Source organism: Bos grunniens, chromosome 22 (genome assembly GCF_055505025.1).
Source record: "Bos grunniens cultivar Pamir isolate PY7600 chromosome 22, Bosgru_T2T1.0, whole genome shotgun sequence".
NCBI classification, from domain to species: Eukaryota; Metazoa; Chordata; class Mammalia; order Artiodactyla; family Bovidae; genus Bos; species Bos grunniens.
Genome location: NC_141186.1, coordinates 29861759 through 29879698, shown reverse-complemented (window position 1 = coordinate 29879698; position 17940 = coordinate 29861759).

Below are 17940 nucleotides of genomic sequence, written 5' to 3'. Positions count from 1 at the left end.
AGAACTTCACCTGCAGAACATTCTGGTCCCACTTTTCCTAACAAAACATGTACACTTGCAAATTCCACCCCACCCCTCAAATTCTTGTAGAATTTAAAGACATCCCAAAGCCTAGCACGGATTTTAGGGAGATCCTTGTTCCTCAACCCTGATTCCTCCTGTGCTCTGAGCATCTTGCGGGCCGGTGAGAGGAGGGAGCGTAGGACCAATGTTGCTTGGGAAAAGGAATTTCACAGCTCTGTCCCTTTTCCCATCTTCACTTTCGGTCACCCTTGCCTCATGTCTCAAAGTGACAAAGGGAACCACCTCGACAGGCTTCAAGAAGCTCTGTGTCCCTGTCAACTTCAAGCTCTTAATCTCCCTCTGGAGATACTGGGGCCCACCCGGCTGGTACTATCTTATCAGCCACCGGTGACAGCCACAGCAAGTCAGGAGAGGAAACAGAGGTGTCTTATCTCCAGTCCTTGCGTCCGGCAGGAAGGCGAGCTGTTCTCTCTCTGAGGGCGGAGGGCACAGCCTCATGTCACTGCATGGGCAACAAGAGAGATCTAGTAACCGCCCTCAGCAGACCTGAAGCCTTAGAGTGTCACAGGTACATAGAGGCACAGGAACTATGAGAAGAAAACAGGTAACGATGCTCCATGCTTTAGAACTATTAGCATGCTACATCTGGGTAAGATGGATGCAGCCGTCACCCTCTTCACGTAGAAGAGGAACCAGAGGTTCAGAAAATTGACCAGCCTCTGGTAGCACTCACAGCAGTAGAGCCAGGATGCAAAGGCATAACTCTTTGACTTCAGAATCAGGCTCTTCACTTTTCTGCCATGGTCCTGATGTTTAATCCTCTCCAGAGCTGTTGTCCGGAGAAGGCAATGGCACCCCACTCCAGGGTTCTTGCCTGGAAAATCCCATGGATGGAGGAGCCTGGTAGGCTGCAGTCCATGGGGTCGCTGAGGGTCGGGCATGACTGAGTGACTTCACTTTCACTTTTCACTTTTATGCACTGGAGAAGGAAATGGCAACCCACTCCAGTGTTCTTGCCTGGAGAATCCCAGGGACGGGGGAGCCTGGTGGGCTGCTGTCTATGGGGTCACACAGAGTCGGACACGACTGAAGTGACTTAGCAGCAGCAGCAGAGCTGTTGTCCCCGTTTTACAGATGAGGAGAGAGTACCATCACTTAACCACTCAGAGCCTCAGGAGAGGCAGCCAGGACTCTGTAAGCCTCTCTCCAACCCTAATGACTTTCTCCTGTGGAGTTTGCAGCCTTTATAAGACTGCATTTCTGGGAGGGTGAAAGGAATAGGAAGACGAAGGGAGAGATGTAGGCAAGGTGCTGGGGTTGGAGAAAAATCACATAAAAGAGCAGCAAGGGTGTGAGCAGTGACAGGCACACTTGGCAGGCAGGTTCTTGCTCACATGCTGGTTGGGGAAAAATTTGAGGAGAAGGGAAGAGAGCAGAGCAATAAGAACTCCCAGGCACTGGGGCAAAGTTCACTGGATTTCTAAAGACGAGGTCATGAGAGCTGTTTCCCTTCGTTCTCATGGCAACGAAACCAACCCCCTTCCCAGCTCCAATGAAACTGGACGAATTGAGGGGTGGGGAGAACGTCAAACAGATGGGTGACAGTAGCAGCAGTTACCATCGGAGTCCTCCATTATTTAGATGGTTACCCAGTGGTAACCATGGCAACTGCCTGGGATCAGTCATTGAAGATGTTTATCCCACCCAGTGGGCAGGGCTGAGAGATGCCAGGTCACACCAGGGCGTCCCCCCAGGGAGATGATTCCAGGCCCACGCTTGTCTTGCACGTGTGGGTCTCCACCTCTCTACTCCAGGCTTCCTTCAAACAAATCTCACATGGACAAAACTCAGAAAAGTCACTGCCCTGAGCCATGGACTCCTCAGCTGTTCACAGCAAGCATTCGGTCGTCGTCATCACCAGCATCATCCTAATTACCCTCCACTGCAGAATGGGCAGTGAGACCCAAGAAGGAACGTATCAGACAGATCCGGCTTGGAACCCCTATCACTGGACTCTGTCTTCTCTGGGTCACTGTTTTCTCACCTGTGAAATGTGAACCCTCACTGCTTTCATAGTTGTTGCAGTATCTGAACCACTGAATATGTGTTTCAGCTTGGTTTCCCCAAAAGCAGAGTCTGACAGAGGATCTGGATGCAGGGAGTTTATTTAGAAGGTGATCCTGGAAGTACAAGTCGGGGACTGAGAAAGTGACAGGGGCACAGAATGGGGAAGCCAATAGCAAGTAGGTAACTGCCAAGGTACCTGGGAGAAGCGTAGAGACTGTCCCTCTGAATCATCCCACGCTAGGACGGGCAAGTTGCAATATTTACCTAACAGCTGCCAACCCACTATAGGGAGATGTCTGAGGCAGAGATGCTGGTTTCAGGTGGGAGGCACAGGTGAACCCAGAGGTGGGCAAGAGGGGATTGTGAACGAAACAAGAGCTACCAAAGAAAGCCGTCAGCCTGTGCTGGCACATAGTAGGTGCTCAAGGAATCTGTGTGTCTGGCCCTTCCCATGAAACAATGATCTGTTCCCACTCTGACTTCTGCTCATGCAGACACTTTTACTTTCTAGTACCTTTTCTATTTCCACGAGACTAGCATAGAACAGAGAATCTCGGTATTGGTCTCCCTGGCCTCAGTCTATCTGAGTATGAGGACCAGCTCTGCCTCTTTTATAAGCTGTGAGGCCTTGAGCAAGTGCTGTGGCCTCTAAGCTTTTGTTTGCTCATCTGCAAAAGGGGATCAAATTGCCAACATCCATTGGATCATCGAAAAGGCAAGAGAGCTCCAGAAAAACATCTACTTCTGCTTTATTGACTATGCCAAAGCCTTTGACTGTGTGGATCACAATAAACTGTGGACAATTCTGAAAGAGATGGGAATACCAGACCACCTGACCTGCCTCTTGAGAAACCTCTATGCAGGTCAGAAAGCAACAGTTAGAACTGGACATGGAACAACAGACTGGTTCCAAATAGGAAAAGGAGTATGTCAAGGCTGTATATTGTCACCCTGCTTATTTAACTTCTATGCAGAGTACATCATGAGAAACGCTGGGCTGGATGAAGCACAAGCTGGAATCAAGATTGTCAGGAGAAATATCAATAACCTCAGATATGCAGATGACACCACCCTTATGGCAAAAAGTGAAGAGGAACTAAAAAGCCTCTTGATGAAAGTGAAAGAGGAGAGGGAAAAAGTTAGCTTAAAGCTCAACATTCAGAAAACGAAGATCATGGCATCTGGTCCCATCACTTCATGGGAAATAGATGGGGAAACAGTGGAAACAGTGGCAGACTTTATTCTGGGGGGCTCCAAAATCACTGCAGATGGTGACTGCAGCCATGAAATTAAAGGACGCTTACTCCTTGCAAGGAAAGTTATGACCAACCTAGATAGCATATTCAAAAGCAAAGACATTACTTTGCCAACAAAGGTCTGTCTAGTCAAGGCTATGGTTTTTCCTGTGGTCATGTATGGATGTGAAAGTTGAACTGTGAAGAAGGCTGAGTGCCAAAGAATTGATGCTTTTGAACTGTGGTGTTGGAGAAGACTCTTGAGAGTCCCTTGGGCTGCAAGGAGATCCAACCAGTCCATCTTAAAGGAGATCAGTCCTGGGTGTTCATTGGAAGGAATGATGCTAAAGCTGAAACTCCAGTACTTTGGCCACCTCATGTGAAGATCTGACTCATTGGAAAAGACCCTGATGCTGGGAGGGATTGGGGGCAGGAGGCCAAGGGGACAACAGAGGATGAGATGGCTGGATGGCATCACCGACTCGATGGACATGAGATTGGGTAAACTCCGGGAGTTGGTGATGGACAGGAGGCCTGGCGTGCTGCGATTCATGGGGTCGCAAAGAGTCGGACACGACTGAGCGACTGAACTAATTGAACTGAAAAGGGGATAATAACAGGACTCACACCTCATGGGGCAATTTGATGAGAATTAAATAAGATGTGTGGAGAACTGGCAAAATGTTTCTATAAAGGGCCAGATGTTAAATATTTTAAGCTCTGCACACCTTCTGGTCTCTGTTGCAACTATTAAGCTCTGTCATCACACCATGAAGGCAGCTGTGACAATATATAAACAAATGGGTGTGGCTGGATTCCAATAATACTTTATTTACCAAAACAGGAAGTAGCCAAATTTGGCCAGCTGCCACAGTTTGCCAATCCCTGATAAAAAGTACAGAACTCAATGCCTGGCATGTATTAAGTCTCAATAGGAGTGAGCTACAATTATTATCACAGTTTACAGGGAACTGAAGCCAACAGCTCTCCATGGCTTAGGCAAACTTCAACTTCATTGCCTTCCTTTTTGCTTGTCAGCCATTCAAAGCATGGATCCTTGCTACTCAGTGTTGTCCACACACCAGCAACACCACCATGCCTTGGCATTCTTTATTTTTTTTTAATTTATTTTATTTTATTTTTTAACTTTACAATATTGTATTGGTTTTGCCATATATCAACATGAATCCACCACAGGTATACACGTGTTCCCCATCCTGAACCCTCCTCCCTCCTCCCTCCCCGTACCATCCCTCTGGGTCGTCCCAGTGCACCAGCCCCAAGCATCCAGTATCGTGCATCGAACCTGGACTGGCAACTCGTTTCATATATGATATTATACATGGCATTCTTTAGAAATGCAAACTCTCAATTATGGAGAACAGTATGGAAGCTCCTGAAAAACCTGAAAGTGGAGTTATCATATGATCTAGGAATTTCTCTCCTGGACATATATCTGAAGAAAGCTCTAATTTGAAAAGACACATGTACCTCAATGTTCACAGCAGTATTGTTTTTAATAGTCAGACATGGAAGCAACCTAAATATCCATCAACAGAAGAAGGGATAAAGAAGATGTGGTACATAACATAAAGAAATACTACTCAGCCATAAAAAAAGACTGGAACAATGTAATTTGCAGGAACATGGATGGATATTCCTAGGTGATCATACTAGGTGAAGTAAGCCAGACAGAGGAAGACAAATGTCATATAATATTGCTTATATGTGGAATATGGAAAAAAATGAAATTATTTTCAAAACAGAAATAGACTCACAGACACAGAAAACAAACTTATGGCTACCAAAGTTTAAAAAATTAGAGATAAATTTGGAGTCTGGGATTAAAGATACACACTATTATATATAATATAGATAACCAACAAGGACCTACTGTATAGAACAGTGAAATATACTCAATATTTTGTAATAACCTGTAAGGAAAAAAGAATCTGAAAAACTGAATCACTTTGCTGTACACCTGAAACTAATACAACATTGTAAACCAACTGTTCTTTAATAAGATAAAAAAAAAAAAAGGAAATGCCAACTCTCAGGCTTCATCCCAAAACCACCAAGTCAGAATCTGTGTTTGAACAGGATCCCAGGTGCTACCAGTGCAAATTATAGCCAAAGAGCCACTGTCCTCATTAATCGCCAGTCTGCCCTGCCCATCCACCCAAAGCCTGCGCTGTCCCAGCCTCAGAGCCAGTTCTCACTTTTAATCCAAATCATTTTTTTCAACGTTCATTCTAGGCACAGTCCCCAGCCACAGGCCCACACCCCATACCCCCATAGCCAGCAGATCCCTGACATGTGGTCCCCACATGTGGATTCTGCCCACAGAGATGTCTGCAGTGCTTTTGCTCAGCCAGGTGCCCTGCCTTTTGCTTCTCCTCTTTCCTCCCCACTCAGTGTTCCCACTGTCCCAGGCTCTCCCACGAAGAGATCTTCCAATTCAAGTGTCCTGGCCCTCTACTGTAGCCACTCAGTGGTGACTGAGCCTTTGGAATAAGCTCATCCAAACTGAGATGTGCTTGATGTGCTCGACACGTGAAATATACACTAGGTATCGAAGACCTAGTGGGCAAAAGAGACCATGAAATATCCCACTGATCCTTTTCTACTGTCTGCTACCTGTTGCAATGATATTTCAGATATATTCTGTAAGAAAAATATTTTTAAAAATTCATGTCACCCATTTCGTTTTCCTTTTTAATGGAGCTACTGGCAAATTTGAAGTGATTTATGTGACTTGCATTACAGTGGATACCGCTGGTCTGGCAGAACAGGGGAGAGAAGCAAAAAGCAGCTACTAGGAGACAACTGCCTATTTTCTGCTAAAGAAAAAGTTATTCTGACACTTGCTAAAATTGGTAAGGAAGGGTTTATTCAAGATGATTGCAAAGGGGATAGCAACAGGAAGAGGGATTGGGCTTACACGGGATACACCTAGCACTAGCTTGGATTTGCAGCCAATGAACAAAGTGAGTGAGTTTGTGAGTAGAAAATTATTAGGACGAGACACTAAGGATAGGGGAGAGTCTTCGTCAATAGACATCACAGGATTCCTGCTAAAGGCAGATCAAGGACTTAATGAACATGGAACTTGATCGCATATTAAGGGTGATCAGTTATCAATGTGGTGGAGGGGAGTGGTTCTCTCTAAATGGACTCAGCCAGATTCTTTGCCAAGACTGGGCTGGACAGACTCATGAAGTCTGGTCAAGGGGAGAGGCTGTTAGTTCATATCCCAGCCCTACCACTACCACCGTCCAGCCGCGTGGCCTTACTGAAACTGGAGAACCTCTCTGCACTTTGTCTAGCAAATGGTGATTGTGCAAATATGCACCTCTGTGGTTGCTGTCAGGGTTCCATGAGATGATGTGTATTAAACATTTGGCACTTTGCCTGGCACCTAATAAGCTCTCAAATCAGAACTTTTGTTACTGTCCTTTCCTCTATGACTTAACATGCCGCAGACCACAGATATTTGGGAGGGTTGATTCCGAGACCTCCAGGAAGCCTGGATTGTGAGCACTGGAAATGATGACACCGATTCCTGGCTCTGCCCTGAGTCACATGTCTCCCAGTCTTGAGCACCCTTTCCCATTCTCTTCCCGCCAGTTGACAGACTTCCACATTCCCTGACATTCTCTCTCCAACCACATGGCCACTTTCACCAGGAAATGAAACTTCCACTGAGTCCTGAGTTCCACGAAGCTAGGATGCTGGTGGTCATCTCCGCCCCTTCCCAGCTATGAGACCCCTTCGCCTTCACAGCCTTGCGACATGCACTGTTCAAATTTGTGCTTCATCAAAATGACTAATGACTGGAGGTTGGCAGGTGGTGGTAGGGGGTTGTCACAGAACTTTGGGTCCTACAGAGTTAATATGCGAATGCCAAGGTATAGTAAACAGTCCTTTCTCTCTGTCTCCCTTCCTTCCTCCCTCCCTTTCTTTCTTTTTTACTCTCTCTTTCTGTCTCCTTCCATCTCCACACCCTCCACCCAATTTGAAATCCTTGGAAACCCCAGAGTGAGCAGATTACAAGGGAACATTTGTCATGGGCAGACACCGAAGGCCAGGACCAGTGGCCAAAGCTGGGCCATTAAACATTCGTCATTGCTGGGACAGCCAGCCTAAATCTCCAGTGAGGAGATTTAGAATTCTCCAGAGAGAAGAGAAATCCATTTCTTGGCCAGCAATCTAGCCCATCCTATTAGAGAGGCCTTAAAAACACATCAAAACAAAGGCAGCTGAGTATGACACCAAAGCTCTCCCGGGTAAAGTCAGCTTCATGTATTGGACTCAGATGGAAATCTTGTTCAAAGGTCATGCTCTTATCTCGTGGGGAAGGTTTCTCTCAGAGATCCTGTACCCAGCAGGGGACTCAACCAAACCAAAAATGATGAAGAACTATGCCTTTTCTTCTCTTCCTTGCCATCTCTAAACTCCTGCCTTGAAGCTAGACCCTTCAAGCAGGTGGTTCCCTGATTATCATGCAGATTAGAATCAGGCAGAATGTCTGCTTAAAGTGCAGATTCTAGGGTCCTACCTACAGGTTCAGAATGCTGAAATAGCACCCAAGGAATCCTTGTTTGAATAAAAATTACACAGAGGAGGCAATAATTCTAGCAGATCTTCTCCTTGGTCCCTGAAAAGCAGTAGAAATCCAGGTGTCTGGGGTTTGGCATCTGGTGGGGACACTCTCCTCTCTGTGCACCCTAGGGGAGGGAGGTCTGAAGACTGCAAACAGAGATCCTCCTCCAGCAAATGACTGCTCAGGTCAGTGGAAAAGACAATCTGAGTTTACAGTTGTTTCTGGTGTAAGAACGAGAAATTTGTCTTGACCACACTTCACAAAACCACTTTCCACTGTTGTGACATGCTTTACGTTGTCATTGATTCTGGGGACCTGAATGGATCTGGCCTGATCCTGGCTCCTCTCACCCCTTAATCTTTCCCAAGATCTGCCCTCCCAGGTCCCTTTCCACTTGGCCAGCAGGTCTGCACCCCAGTGGAATCACCAGCAGGCTTTTCAGTTCAGTTCAGTTCAGTCGCTCAGTCGCATCCTTTACATCACTCTAAATCAGGAAGTCAGAATCTTCAGGGAGGGGTGGGGCCCAGCGGTGGTGTCTTTTCCCCACTGCCTGGGTAATTGTAATAGTATTTAGGGTTGACAAAGTTTGTATGTGGCTTTCTGCCCCACCTACATACTGGACTTTCCAGGGGAGCTTTGAAAACACTGATGGTGCCCAAATTTCACCCCAGAGAGCCTAAAGTAATTGGTTAAGCATTTGTGTCAGGCTGTGGGGTGTTTGATAAATGTCACTTGGCTGAGAACACTGACTAGGCCCTGGATTTCTGCAAGCAAAGTCCCAGAACAATAATAGCTCCTCCTGGAGCAATTATTAACTTGCTCATCACTTCTTCAGGTTCCTATGGGGGCCTAGGAGTGAAGGTTTGGCCCTTAGACCCCACGATGCCCAAAGACACAGAGGTTCAGCACTCAGCTGCAGCTCCACATATGTTTGTTGATAGATGGGACTTTGCTCAGCCTGAGCACAAACTATAGTTCAGTGGTTTGCAATCTTCAATGCACTGCTATTCAAAGTATGGTCCCTATACCAGCAGCAGCAGCAGCATCTGGGAAACTTGTTAGAAACCAAGTCTGTAGCTGCCACTGCCACAGACCTACTGAATCTGGGGTGGTTGCTGAGGTGGGGCCCTGCTGTCTGTGTTTATCAAGCTCTCTGGGTGACCCTGGTGCCATTTCAAGGTTGGGAACCACTGCTTTGGCTTGGTTTGCATAGGAATCTCTCAAGAATCTGTATTAAAATGTAAGAGTCCAACACTCTCTCTCCAAAAATTGAATCCTGGAGGTCTGGAGTTCAGGACCCAGCAACCCACATGATTTGCCAGGACTCTAGGATAAAAATGGCTCCAGGATTCAACTTTGAGAAACCCTATAGGAGCTGGTTAGCCACAGAGGCCTGCACTCCATATGGTCATATTTCCCACAGGTCTGCAAAGACTCCTGTCTTCTCTCCCAGGCTCAAGCTCCCCCTCAAAAGCTTCTAGAATCTTAAGCCCCCGCCACTCCCAGGCCTTCCCTAGAAAATGGGCTGAACCAATCCACGGGCAGGGAACTGCAGACTCGGTGTGCCTGCAGCAGGGGAGAGTCTGTTGTGGCTTTCAGGACCTGTGTTTGTACAAGGAGCTTTTCCACAGGTTCCAGAAGGATGAAAACATCCAGTTACTCCCAGACGTTGCTGGGCTGGATGTATTTATTTGTAATAATGCTCCTGGCCACACACTTCCAGATGGACAGTCCCAAGGAGAATGATTTGTTTCCTCCCATCTTCCTCCACCACGCATTTTACGATTGCGGAGGGTCATGCTTGCCATGTGTTTCCCTCTCATCTGTAAGTGTTTTTCCATGGCTCGGCTCTTGGCAGCTCCCTTATTTACCAAGGAGAGCGCTCGCCGTCAGCTCTGGCTCCCTCCCAGCTTCCTCCAGAGTTCAATGCTGGCAGCCCAGGAAGAAGCACGGCCTCTGTCACCGGCTCCAACTTCCAGGCGTTTTGCCCCTTGCGCTAGATTTCTGTTATCTTGGAGGGGGCTCGCCTTTTCATTTGTTTCTCAGGCTGCCATGCTAATAAATGAGACACGGCTGAAGAGCTGTCTGGGCAACAATAGCTGCTCAGCCAATTTGTCTGGAGCACCGTTTGTTATGAATCCTCCGAGCCCATTAACCCCTGAACCTGGGAGATGGTATCTCCCCAGGGATAAATTACCTTTATTTCCAGACATGTGTTTGCTCATTTAGCTCTCTATTCATAAAAGCAGCCTGATTTCAGCAATGTTTTCCAGAAAGGGAGGGGCAGAGTCTCCCTACTCAACAGGAAGGATACTCAGTTCAGGAGGAGCAGCTGGCTGTGCCTAAGAGTGACAGCTGACACTTACAGAGCAGTTGCTACATGTCAGGCAGAATGCCAAGTGCTTTTGCACATGCTATTGTTTAATCCTTACCACAACCCTGGGTGCAGTCCTGCGCCCCATTTTGCACAGGGGTCATGTGAAGCACAGAGCGGTTAGCTGCCTACCTAAGAGCACTCAGCTTCTAAGCAGTTGAGCTGGGATTTGAACTCATGCACCCGCTTATTTTCAACCCATTCTCTTAGAAGCTGGCAGAGCTCCTACCTTGATCTTGTCTCACATGGGATGGGGACAAGGAAAAGCATTTGGAGCACAGGAAGCAAGAGTTCATTGGCTTCCAGTGATCACTGGTGATCATTTCACTTTCAGGAAAAAAAAAATGTATTGACAAAAATACCTCATTTGACTATTTTTTAAATTTGAATACCTATTTTAATCCTGCAATTTATTTTTAGTTGTACTCACTGTTTTGTTCATGTGGACAAAGAGACAGAAAATTGTGGTTAATATTTCATATCTCGTCACCATTCAGCCTGAACTGAGCTGTACCTACATATGCTCTTGAACATGGTAGGATGTGCTGGCTTTGCTTAGTTCTTGCTCTGAAAATCTTAGAAGATGGAAGTGATTCATCTTCTGAAATTAGATTTCTGATTGTTAGGAGTTGTGTTAGTCTCATATAACAAAACTAAAATACCATAGTTTAAAATATAGTTGATCTTCTTATGCAAGTGTTTATTCTTCAACAGTGTTCTCAACCTTTAACACATCAGAATCACCAGAGGAGCTTTAGAAGACCTCCTGATGCCTAGACTGCACCCTAAAAGACCAATTACATCAGCATCTCTGGGGATGCCATCCAAGTACCAGTATTTTTCAAAGCTACCCAGATTATTTCAATGGGCTGCAATTAGGATCCAGTGCTCCAACATGAAGCAAATTCTAACAGTATTCCAGTGATGAGAGAGAGGCTCTACAAAGTCAACCCTGGCCCTTCCCCTCATTCTACACTTGTATTCCTAAGCCATTGGACACTTACCCTCAAGTATACCACATGGTCCAATATAGCTGTTGAAGCTCCAGACATCGTATCTGCATTCCAGCTGGGAGGAAGGTAGAAAGAAGGGAAGGACAAAATTATGTCAAATCTAGCTGCTATGGACTGAATTATTTCCCCTCAAAATCCATCTGTTAAAAAAACTGTTTATATTAAACACCATTAAAAAATTTTATGGAGGGAAGGGACATATGTATACCTATGGCTGATTCATGTTGACATTTGACAGAAAACAACAAAATTCTGTAAAGCAATTATCCTTCAATTAAAAAAATTTAAAAATCTTATCTTGATGTGTTCATCTCCAGTGTGACTGTATTTGGATATAGGGTTTTTAGGAGGTAATTAAGGTTAAATGAGTGAATAAAGGTAGAGGTCCTAATCTGAGGATGACAGCCATCTTTCTCTACCATGTGAAAACACAGTGAGAAGGTAGCTGATTGCAAGCCACGAAAAGAGTTGTCACCAGAATATGCAATCGACTGGCTCCCTGCACTTTGACTTCCAGTCTCTAGAACTGAAGGACATAAATGTCTGTGGTTTAAGCCATCCAGTCTATGTTATTTTGCTACAGCAGCCTGAACAGACTAAGACACTAGCTGAGTCAGCACCCTTTCATTACCCTTCCTGGAAGTTCCCTCAGTGCTTCTGCTTATCTGTCATTAGCCATGTCATTAGCCAGGACACAGTCACATGGCCACCCCTAACTGCAAGAGAGACTGGCAAATGTAGGCTTTCTGCTGCCTTCACTGTCACCTCAAATAAAATCAGGAAAATTGGGGTCCCATGACCAAGGAAGAAAGGATATTTGGTGGTAACAAGAAATCTCTTGCCCCAGCATTATAGTAAAAAGGGGAGTAAGCGAAGGGGATGGGAGGATGACAGGGAGGCAAGGAGAGGCCTTAAGAGAGAAAATGTGAGAAACAAGGAAATGAAGCTTGAGTAAATCTTTATCATGTGTCAGGGAGCACCAGGAACAGAAGACAGGATTCCTGGATCAGAGCTTCCAGAAAGCATCCCTACTGCCCCTCAACAACATCACAGCTGTCTAAAGAGGCCCCGTGTGGAGGCCAGCTGTTGAATAGCAGCCCTGCTCCGGGCTTGGTCTTTGCATGACACATAAGTTTGTACAGTCATCCCTGGACAAGCCCAAGGACTCAGACAAGCAGTGTTTTTGTTTGTTTATTTTTTTTTCTGGCTTTCCCAAATGCACTAGGGGAGCTATTGGTCAAGGCTTTCCTGGGCTAGCATAAGAAGGGCTTGGTAAAAGCTGAGGAAATCAGAGGTGAACAGATATCAGAACAGGCATTACTTGGAAATACATATGAGTAGCCTCCATTCATTCACTCACATTGGAGCTGACATTAGTGCTAACCATATAAACAAGGTCCCTGCTCATGGAGCTTCCATATATTGGGAAGACCAAGAGTCAACAAGTCAACACATAAGACAATTTCAAACGGGGTCATGAGAAAGGGGCAGGCAGCATTAGACAGATATCAGAAGGAGTCTTTTTATGGAGGAGGTGTTGAATCAGGAGCTGAATAATGAAAAGGATGCAGATACCAGTTAGAGGAAGAATGTTCCAGCCAAAGAGTGAAGGCAGCAGAGGATAAAGGGAACCAATGAATGTGGAGCACTGCAGACAAGGAGAGGGACAGGAGGCGAGATCAGAGAGAAGGTAGGAGCTGGGTCATGCTGGGTGAAGAGAGAGTAGGGCCATGGGAAACTACCAGACCATTAAGCCAGGGAGACACATCATCTGACTACTTTTTTAAAGGTAACTGGCCACTGGGTTGATCATGCATGGTTGAGGTGGCCAGAGTGGAAGCAGGAAGGCCAGTTTGGAGGTTTTGCACTGGTCCAGATAAGAAACAGTGGTGAATGTGGTGAAAGTGTGTGTTAGTCGCTCACTCATGTCTGGCTGTTTGCAACTGCATGGACTGTAGCCCACCAGGCTCCTCTGTCCATGGAATTCTCCAGGCAAGAATACTGGAGTGGGTAGCCATTCCCTTCTCCAAGGGATCTTCCCAACCCAGGGATCAAATCTAGGTCTCTTGCATTGCAGGCAAATTCTTTACCATCTGAGCCACCAGGAAAGCCCAACAGGGGTCAGCAAACTATGGCTTGTGGGCTGCTGATTTTGCAAATAAAGTTTTATTGGAATACAGACACTGTCATGTTTACATCAGAGAAGGCGATGGCACCCCACTCCAGTACTCTTGCCTGGAAAAGCCCATGGACGGAGGGGCCTGGTAGACTGAAGTCCATGGTGTCGCAAAGAGTTGGACATGACTGAGCGACTTCACTTTCACTTTTCACTTTCATGCATTGGAGAAGGAAATGGCAACCCACTCAAGTGTTCTTGCCTGGAGAATCCCAGGGATGGTGGAGCCTGGTGGGCTGCTGTCTGTGGGGTTGCACAGAGTCAGACACAACTGAAGTGACTTAGCAGCAGCAGCAACATGTTTACATATTGTCTACGGCTACTTTTGAACCCAAGGCAAGTTGATTTCATTGTAACAAGATGGCATAGATAACGAAACTGAAAATGTTTACACTCTGGCCCAATACAGGAAAAGTTTGCCAACCCCTAGACTAGACGGGAGATGGGGATAAATCTTGGATGAGTAGAGAGTGGGTATATTTTAGAATTAGAGCCAATGGGATTGATTGGTAGATTGGCTCTGGTGGGGAGGGAAAGATGGGATTCAAGTTCTAGACATTTAGCTTGAGGATCTTGGTGGACAGTGGTGCCATTTACTGAGATGAGAAGACCAAGTTTAGGAGGAAAACATCCAGAAGTCTTCTGGGCATGCTATTTTAGGATCCTAATGGTACCCTGACGAGAAGAGCAGAGAATATCTTCCGGCAAAGGAGTCCATTTGGATTCTTGTGCCATTCAGAGAATTCTGTGGCTCTTATGCAAATGCTCCATTAGGGACCTAAGCTTGTCATATAGAGGAGCATGATCACTGGGAGCATCAAGAACCAGAAGGACAGCTATTCAGTGGTACTTACACAGAGCCCGTGATATTCTCAGAATGATCAAGATGGCGGGGAGACAGAACGAATGTTAGCTTTGAATTTGTCCAGAAAAGCCAAGCAATGAGTTAGGTGGTGTTACTACCCATTTGATAATTATTAGGGTTTGTGCCAGCGTTAAATTTATGTACTTACTTCAAAGGTGCAAGTTGAAACTTTGGGCTCTTTCTTTAAACCCCCAAGGCAGTCTTCCTCTCTGAGCTGAATACTGTTGTCTCAGACCCTCACATGATCACCCACTTCTTTAGCTGATGTCATGAGGTCCCTCGTTAAGAACACTGTCATTCAAACTTCCAGATAACACCATACATTCTCTTATGCAAGTTAGAAGCCCCAAAATTTGCTTCCTTTCTGTCTCTGTCTCAGTTCTTCGATGTCTCCCAAATCATCAGCCCTTATCCTTCTAGCCTTGACTAAAGCAATGGCTGCTTGACTGGTCACCAACTACAGGTGGTCCTCATGTGGCTTCTGGGTGACTGTCTTTGGACACACATCTCATTGTAATAGACAATGATAGTTTAGTCTACCAAGACCAATGGCTCCTTTCTCTGGGGCCAATGCTCTGCCCCCCATATATAGCTTGTGATGTGGCTGCTCTTGGTCCTTGGACTACAGTCACAAGTGGACAAATGACCTGGTGTAGGCTAATCAAAGAATTCCCCCACCCTGACCCAGAGTCTTAGTCAGTACCTGTGACATCAAAAGGAGAGAGACTGCAATTTGCCCAAAAGTTCAACATTTCAGTCATTCAAGCTGGTGGCTGAGAGAAAAACAGGCGTTAACCAGGCAAAAAGAGAAAGGAAAGGCAAGGTAAGTGGAGGACACAGATGGTGCAAAGGCCTGGTGTAGGGAGGGAGCACGCAAAACACCCAGGCATGGAGAGGTTGGTGCCACTGGAGGAGTGGGACAAGGGACAAGGACCATGAGGTCAGTCACAGCAACAAACTTGCATTCATGTATTGTTCTGCACGCCAGGCACTGCTTCATGTATACTCACCTGTTCAAATCTATAGCAACCAACAAGGTAAATATTAACCACATCTTAATTTTACTTATGAGGAAAGGAAGACAATAAACTGAGGCCCTATATTACTACCCTGAACCCCATCCCCACTATGATGCTGGGCAGGGTGACTAGTAAAGGTTTTGTTAGGCAAAGCACACTGCCCAGAACCGCCCACCCTGGCCAGACACCATAATAACCATTTGCATGAGTTGTTTTCTGACAGGAGGTCCTGGTAAGGAACACGGAACTAATAAGCCACCACCAACTGGAAGAGGTTGAGAAAGGTCAGAAGGAGACAACACATATCCGACCACCTCCATGAATCCTTCTTGCTGGCATCCATCCTGGCTAAGTCAGAATGACTGGCTAAAGACAACCCAGAAACTAATTCCATCACCATAAAACCCAGAGCAGTTCTGGGTTCCCTTACCCTACTGCTCTCCACCCGGGTGCCCTTTCCCAATAAAATCTCTTGCTTTGTCAGCACATGTGTCTCCTCAGACAGTTCATTTCTGAGTATTAGACAAGAGACCAGTTTCAGGCCCTGGAAGGGGTCCCCCTTCCTGCAACAGTTTGGCCAAAAGAGCTCATTGCTAATCATCCTTTTCCTCATCGGAGTGGTGGATGGTGGATGTCCTCTCCCCTGGGATAGTCCTGGTCAAGGTGAACATCATAAACTTTCAGCCACCTCCCCTGTAGAACCAAGTAAGCTCGGTCATGAGTTCAAAATCAGTAGGCTGGGAGGGCAAGAGCCCTTGTCAACAAAGCTGAAACATTAGGGCACTGAAGTACTTAGATAATCAGGTTATCAGAATTGCCACCTGAGTCCCAGCCACCGTGGCCACCCTGTCCCCCACTCCCCCCACCCTCTATGGTACAGGTTCCTGGATTTGTTTCCTATCCCTTCTGCTACTTTTCCACATGGCTGGATTTATTTTCAAAACAATTTACAGTCACATTAAATATTAAAGGCATTTTGCAGGTGGTGTTTACTGTTTGAAAAGTGAACAAATGTATGTTGTACTGTATAAAACAGCAAAAACCAATTTGGAGCACTTGATGGCTTGGGCTGTGATAGTGACATGACAGCTATTTCCATATTTTAATGAGGCAGCATCTTCAGGATGGCTACATGATTGGTCAGGAGGGTCACTCAGGCAGCAGCTGAGCTCTGGAGCTGTGGATAGAAAGGCCTCTGTGAGCCTCAGTATTGATTGTTTGAGTAGATATTTGCAAAGGCCAAGGTCCAAAGTCACATGAAGCCTGGGTCTGCATGGTGGCCTATTTTACCATAATAATATCATAATCCTATTTTTATGATGCAGCCTTCATCAAGTGCCTAGCTCTGAAACAAGTATTCCATATTAATTACGACATACTCATTCATTTCTTCTACAGATGTTCATGGAATACCAATCCTGAGCCAGGCATTGGGCAGAGAGAAAAACCCAATTCCTGCCCTCTTGGTGATTATATAGTGATAAGGAAGATAAGAAGCAAATAAGCAGACTCAGAAATAAAGTAACTATAGATTGAGATTAACACCAGGAAAGAAATATACAATGTGCAGAAACATGGAGTAATGAGGGATAAAAATGAAGGTGATGAGGGAAGGCCGCTCTGAGGAGGTGACATTAAGCTGAAGCCTGAAAGATAACAAGGGTCAGCCATGGGCAGAGCCAAGGAATAGATGTTCCAAGCAGAAGACACAGTATGTGCAAAGGCCCTGGGGCAGAAAAGAGCTTGGTACAGTCTAGAAACTGACAGAAGGCCAGTGTCACCCTAGAGAGCTGAGAGCAAAGGAGGGGGTAGGCTGTAGTATAATCCCCTACATACAAGGAATTCCGAGCTTAGAAAGCTAATCTTTCCAAATAAGGTCACACAGCCAGTAAATACAGAGTTCCTAATTGCTGGCGGCAGGTCAGAAAGCAACAGTTAGAACTGGACATGGAACAACAGATTGGTTCCAAATAGGAAAAGGAGTATGTCAAGGCTGCATATTGTCACCCTGATTATTTAAATTATATGCAGAGTACATCATGAGAAATGCTGGGCTGGAAGAAGCACAAGCTGGAATCAAGATTGCCGGGAGAAACATCAATAAGCTCAGATATGCAGATGACACCACCCTTATGGCAGAAAGTGAAGAGGAACTCAAAAGCCTCTTGATGAAAGTGAAAAAGTTGGCTTAAAACTCAACATTCAGAAAACGAAGATCATGGCATCCAGTCCCATCACTTCATGGGAAATAGATGGGGAAACAGTGGAAACAGTGTCAGAATTTATATTTTGGGGCTCCAAAATCACTGCAGATGGTGACTGCAGCCATGAAATTAAAGGATGCTTACTCCTTGGAAGAAAAGTTATGACCAACCTAGATAGCCTATTGAAAAGCAGAGATATTACTTTGCCAACAAAGGTCCGTCTAGTCAAGGCTATGGTTTTTCCAGTGGTCATGTATGGATGTGAGAGTTGGACTGTGAAGAAAGCTGAGTACCGAAGAATTGATGCTTTTGAGCTGTGGTGTTGGAGAAGACCCTTGAGAGTCCCTTGGACTGCAAGGA